This window comes from Megalobrama amblycephala, linkage group LG14 (assembly GCF_018812025.1).
Source record: "Megalobrama amblycephala isolate DHTTF-2021 linkage group LG14, ASM1881202v1, whole genome shotgun sequence".
Lineage (NCBI taxonomy): Eukaryota > Metazoa > Chordata > Actinopteri > Cypriniformes > Xenocyprididae > Megalobrama > Megalobrama amblycephala.
The window spans coordinates 52,643,139-52,650,205 of record NC_063057.1 but is presented as its reverse complement, the minus strand read 5'-3'; positions in this window follow the sequence as shown (position 1 = coordinate 52,650,205).

The following is a 7,067-nucleotide window of genomic DNA, read 5'->3' as shown; positions in this document are numbered from 1 at the left end:
TACTTCAGGATTTAGCATTAAGCTTTGTATTAGTAGAATACCACTAGTATTTTCGAATTACCGTGCTTTCCCCCTTCATATCAGCCCGAGATGAGAGATTTATGCATTTTTATTCTGCAAAAAAGCCTCCGATGACGCAAAAATCGCCATTTTGCGTCATCGGAGGCTTTTTTGGCCAGAGGCTTAAAACTACAGCCAGTAATAGCAGGTAGTTCCGCATTTTTTCACCACGCCCATATGGGGTTTCACTAACGCAGCAGACGCGATTGGAGTCTGAAATGACAAGTTCAATAACGTTACATAATATTTCAAGGAAATGAAGTTATTCTGAAGTGAAAAAAATGTGGGTTTTTCGTTGCCCAAATAAGAAGGCAATACATCTAACATATGCGCATTTGAGGTTACTCACGGACATAGATCAAAGATTTTATCAAAAGAGGGTGTCAATTATATTTTTAAGCTTACAGTAATTAACATTATTTTGTTATAGTCTGCACTACATCAGTGGTTCATCTCGCAAATTTATCGGTCTCTGCAGTCATCTCAACCAATACAGCAACAGGCTTTTGTGGTAACGTTAGCATAAATAGATAAATAGACTAACTCAGTTTTACAGAACAGTGGCTTTACTTTGATAACAGTCAACTTATATGCAACTTATATGTAATTGTCTATCTAACGCTACTTTGCTAAGTTTGCACTTTTACTGCTACCTACAACACTACATATAGGCTACTGTGTTATCAGAAATAGAGTCTAGTATCAGCGAGTCTTGCCTCTAGGCGAATACGCTTAGTACCAGATGGCCCAGGCTGTTCGTCCTCTGGGAAAGTGAATATCGATGGTATCGCGGTGTCCTTCAGAATGGTTCTCTTCATTGCAAGGATATTTGGTTCGTAGTCCTCGTGCTTGAAATGGAGACTACATATTCTGCATTTTTTTAGGTTTTCTATAACGGTGTCATCTCCAAACTTGGGGTGTTTGATGGCCCGCAGCCACTGTTTACATCGCTCCAAATCTTTAACTTAATCGGAAAATGATGGAAACTTACTTGTCCTTTCCTGGTTTTGGGTGTACATCCAGGTACAAAGAAATTTAGCACCATTTCGCTGTAAATGTGTAACTCACGATTTATAGAATTAATATGTAACAAAGCAAGCCTAGTTGTTTGAATTTTCCTGGTAATGCCGCCTGTAACCGATAGGCGTGGTTTGGCGTGGCCTCGCAAGGGCAGCAAAACAAGTGCATTCTGGAGTTGTTGTCTTTCATCCACATTAGTCAAAAATACATTTTCTGCCTTTTCAGTCTAGAAAGCTCCAAATTCAAAAAATAATTTCACATTTTACTACATAAATGACCAATTTTAAATACATTCATCTTCCAGGGGTGAAGTACCCCTTTAAAGTTGATTTTGTTATGCTTAAATTACTTTATTTTGAGTCATTTTACTTGATTTAGAAGATTTAAAACCCTTTCAAACTTTTAAATGCAGACTGACCCCAAATCAAACTACATGTATATCAGCTGTATGTAGCCTACATGTGGGCAAGAGGTGGACAATATGAGCAGGCTAATATGAGAAATTTGATAAGTTATTTGTGTTAGGCTAGCTATATACAAGAACAAAGAAGCAAATTACAAAAACAATAGTAAATAAAATAATCTTTTTTCAGATACAGTAGTTTATTTAACATATAGCCTAGCCTACATTTATTTAACATTTTGTTGTTTGATTAACATTAATGACAGAAAGGTAGCCTATTTAATTGGGCTGCTGAATCATGACGTAACTGACGCATATTCAGTTATTACCCACCGTTACGTCCACTTAAGCCATAACCCACTGTATTCACGCGAGATACTCCACACGATGGACATTTAGACATCTGTGTGCACGTGTATTTGACTATTCGGGCGCGAGGAGAACTGATCGCGCGCGCAACAGAGAGAGAGCGCACGCGAGAGAGCGCTTCTGTTGTGTGTCACTCAGCGCAATTCCGCCTGTTCCTCCTTCAAAACTGCACGTAATAACGAATTGTGTGATTGGATTGTAATTTTGTGCTACGACGATCTTCGACGATCATTTGGCTGTAAACTGAAATTATATTCAACCCGCCAAAGTGGCTAGTGGGAGTGGCTGTCTTACCCGCCACAGCTGAAATCTACCCGCATTTGGTGTTAATGTCAAGCCCTGGCTGCTGGGAATGAACACAGATTTGACCCCTGAACCAGCAAGCTCAGTCATCTCAGGCATTCATCCTGCTGTCTCTAACACTCCCCATTTGTCCTGGGCCTGCAGCTCCTAGCGTGAGACTGCCTCCGCTACTGACACAGGCCCAGATAACACTTCCTTCCCTTCCTTCCGCTGCCTCTAACCTTTTTCCCTACCAGTGACCTACAGCTCTTAGCATGAGTCTACCTCCACTAGAGGTTGTACGACAAGTGACCAGTTTCAAACTCTCTTTTTGTCCCTGGACTACATCTCCAACCGTGACCCTAATGTGAGGCTGCCTCCGCTAGCGACGCAGGACCAGACTGCCTATCTTCCACCCCAGCTCGTCATCCCACCAGATCACTTTTTCAGTCTTTCGTTTGCTTAGGTGCAGGCTCAAAAAAGCCTTTCCCAGCATCAGATCCAAACTCTCGGTGGCTGGTTGCCAGAGGCTTTTAAGAACTATATTCGGTCATATCGCTTCCACACCAAAGAAGCTCAATGAACCCTTATCAGAATTCTTCAGCTCCAGCTTGTTCTCACACACTCAAACCTACAGGCTCACCATATCTGCCTCAATTAACACCATTAATCTACTCAAGTAGTGAAAATATGTCTTCTCTGCTCCCGAAAGAGCTCAGTTCTCCATCTAACCTCACCTTCACTGCCACAACAGTGTTATTTCCTCTGCTCCCGCAGGAGTTCCGTTTCTTCATCCCAACTTGCTTCCACTGCCACTGCATTGTCATCTTCTTCGCTCCCTCAGGATCTCCGTCCAGCCAGCCTTCACTGCCGCAGCGGTGGTATTTCATCCGCTTATGTGCAAAAGTCAACTAGAGGCGAGGCTTACCCGTCCGAAGCTGTGAGTATTGAACTCCCATTGAATGTTGTGAGAGCTCTTCCGCCTGGGTGCTTCAAATTTTGTTCACCCCGCCGTCAGACGTTAGGGCCCACTTGCATCACTTGCTCCCGTCGGAGGCTATGTGGGCTCTCCCGAACAGTCGTTTCAAATCACGCTGTACCACATCAACTGGCGCTCCCATCAAAATGTGCCGTGAGCTCTCCAATCTAGAAGCTCTCAGGCTAAATCCCCATTTGAACCTCTATTCATAGATGACTCCAACAGACCCGTTTACATGGTTTTGGTTCCAAAAACACCTCAAATCCGTTCTCTGACAATCAGGCATCCCAGCAAAAAACTTCCCCAGTCACTCTTTCGGCATTTGGGCAGCAACCTCAGCAAGGGGCGGATCTATCAGGGTGGCACGGGGTGGCAACTGCCACCCTAAAAAAACTTTGCCACCCCAGAATTATCACAGAATAAGATATAAATGTAAGCAGTGTTTCAAGTACTGCAGTGGTGCTTTAATGTGATGACCTAAAAAAGACAGCGTAACGCAAAATAATGGCAAGAAAACACGTCTTTCAATAAACTGCATGATGGTTGCATGCGCACGCAGCGCGCCCAGTGTAATCAGCTTCATTAACAAATTACTCTTATGAACCGGTTCTTCATGAGTCAAAAACACAGCGCAGCCAAGTTCACTTACGAATTGTTTTTCCAGTTGTTCATGAAACGGAAAATTACTGCTTCTCGGCTCACTCAGAAATCCTCTGAGAAATTTAGTCCCATCTGAATATGTCTGAGATTAATTTATTCATTTTTTTCTCCCGCTCCTCTTTCATCATGGATGAAGGTCTTTTTGTTATGTGATGAAACAATAACATGAAAACAATAAGAAGATCCCGATCATAGAAACGAGTTAGGTAAGAATCTAAACGTATTTTAGTTTTTCTCAATTGCTAACACATTTAGTGATTCAGTTGGCCCAGTTTCCCATTCGTTCAGTTCTCAAAACAAAGACACATTTCTCAGAACGTTTAAAATGTCAACATTAGATAGCAAAACTGATGACACACCAGTCAAAATCTGAGAGAGAGTGTTTTAAACTTAATTACAGTACACAGTACCAGTACATTAGATGAGGGAAATTTCACTATTCTATGTACAATAAACTGGAGCACATGTTGTAACTCACTCAAACTTGTGATTGTCAACTTTCTTTGTAGCCATTTTTTATGTGTAGTGTATTTTTGCAGAACTACGAAATGACTGCCTAGGGATATAGTCTTGTGTCAGAAAACCACTACTGCTATTGTACTGTATACTGTAATGAAATTTGTCCAAATGTGCTGAATTTACATGTTTTTTCTTTTTCCTTTTTCTTAACTGTACTGTAATTGACAGTAAAGGCTACTGTATTGTGGTGAATTTGATTTGGTCAGAAAATAATATGTTTCAGTTGATGTATAGTTTCGAGATTGTGTTTATAGTTGTGAGAAAATGTTGAATGTTGTTAGCAATTGTGTGTTAGCAATCAAGAAAAACAATAACTAGACTGAAAAGTTTGAAAGACAAATTTGTGCTGGCTTGTCATGAAGCCAATTTAATATCTTGTTTTAAATAGTTTGGTCAGTTAGGCCAGAATAGATAGATGTTTGCTAAAGTTTTGTTAGTAGATTCTGGGTGGTTTCTTGGCTCTTGGCATGCAGTTGCTAGGGTGTTTCTAGAGAATGTGGTTGACAGGGTGTGTGTGTGTGAGTATGTGGTTGATAGGGTGTTCTGGGTGAACACACACAGACGTTCCCATCACTGTTAAAGGATTAGTTCACTTTCAAATGAAAATTATCCCAAGCTTTACTCAAGCCATCCTAGTTGTTTCTTCTTTCTGATGAACACAATCAGAGTTATATTAATAAATATCCTCCTGATGAATCCAATCTTTATAATGGCAGTGCACAGGGGTCACGAGTTTGAGCTGAAGAAAGTGCTTCCATCGTCATCCATCCATCATAAACATATTCCACTGTAAGGAACCCCACATCGGCCCAAAAACGGATTCAGACGTCTCCGTGCAAACGTCTCTGAATGTTCACTTAATTTCACTCGTTTAATCTAACTCCAATTTCAAATGATTATTACTCTTCGGTTGTGTTTCCAATTAGAAATTAATCATTTGTTATGTATTAATTTAGATGTTTGATTATTCTGATTACCTTATATCTTCAATTATTTTGTTCGCTGCAGTCCCGGTATCGCTTTAGAAGAGTCATTTCGGCCGATTGAATGCTCTTCCCGGACACAAACTCGTCAGTTCTGACCTTAAACATTGGATGCAGGGTAAATATCTACCTTTAAGTCGGTCGCACTCTGCTTACTCGTAACAAAAAGCATAGTTTATATATTTACGAAAACTGCAACTTATTTAAGGCAGTGATTGTCAGAAATCGAAATGGACTTAATTGATCAGTGGCGATTTCTTTAAGACTGCAAGGGAAGCTCGGCTTCCCTTATAATGTCACAAAATTAATGGTCAAATATGTACTATTGTATTAACATTTTATTGACTAAAAATGCGTTAGAAAACGTTCATCTCAAAGACGAGTTCGTTCAGAATCAGTTACATATAGCAGGTCGGCTGACTCGATTTCCTTCTCATACATTCCCGCAGCGTCACAGTGCATTTCCCTATTGAAGCCCAGTGTCCATTGACTTCAATGGGGCTGCTTTGAATGTTTTTTTTCAGCGCTTCGAAACTAGACGGTCATTGGATAAACGCTGCGATTATGTCCCGCCCACGGACGCTCAGCGTCTCTGGGGGTGAATGGGGAGTGGGCTGGCCCGGACTCCGAGCTTCTGCGTGATGATTGGAGGGTCTGTCGAAAGACTGCATCTCCTTTTGACTGACAGCGATTCTGTACTACAAGGAATCACTGAAGCTATTCGCGCTCAGTCCCATCGCGGATTTCTCAAGGTCAGTCGAAATAAAAACTGCTGCAACCTATTTCTTTGATATTTGCTTGGCGAAATTGCTTGATTTTCATCATACATTTCACACAATTATACACCACATTCCTTGTTTCAGTTTTACAGAGTTTAATATTTTTTTTTTAGATCGTTCATTCATTCATTCCTTCATTCATTCATTCATTCATATAACGTTAGTAGGCTAGGCTAGCGTCGTGGGTGAAACTGCGCACGATGGCAGACGGTGCTAATATTGTCGACCTGATTTTGGCGAAGCCATTTGAAAGTGTTCCTTACGAGGAAAAACTTAGAATTAAACAGCAGGGCAGATCAACACCTAAGATTGATTTAGTGCAAAAGATAGGGAAAAATAACAGGTCTTTTCAGCTCTCCTGGTATGACAAAGTTAGCTGGCTGACTGGAAGTGCTGTGACAAATAAAATGTACTGCTGGCCATGCCTCTTGATGAAACCATCTTACGGATGTGTTGTTTGGTCAAAGGTGGGGTTTGGAGATCTGTCTAACTTTGACAGGGCATATAAAAGACATGAAAAGAGCAATGAACATGTGAGTGCATGTGCAAGATTAAGTTGCATGGGCAGGATCAGGGTTGAGCATGCAATAAATGAAGGTGCTCGCATTCAAGTGGCTAAACATAATGAAATAGTCAAACAAAACAGGGCCTTCCTAAACCGCCTTATTGATGTGACATCCTTGCTTGGCCGGCAGGAGCTGTCATTTAGGGGACATGATGAGAGTAGTGAATCATCCAACAAGGGGAATTACAGGGAGTTCACAGAAACATTAGCTAAATATGACTCTGTCCTGTCCACACAATTCGAGTCCTCAACTGTGTTTTCTGGTATGTCCCATACTATTCAAAATGATTTGATCTCTGCTCTTGCAGCCACCGTTTCTGATCAGATCAGAGATGAAATTCAGGATGCTCCCTTTTTTGGATGGCAGGTGGATGAAACAACTGATATATCCTGCCGTGCCCAACTCTCTGTCATTGTTCGCTATGTGGATAGTGCAGGTAAAATTTCA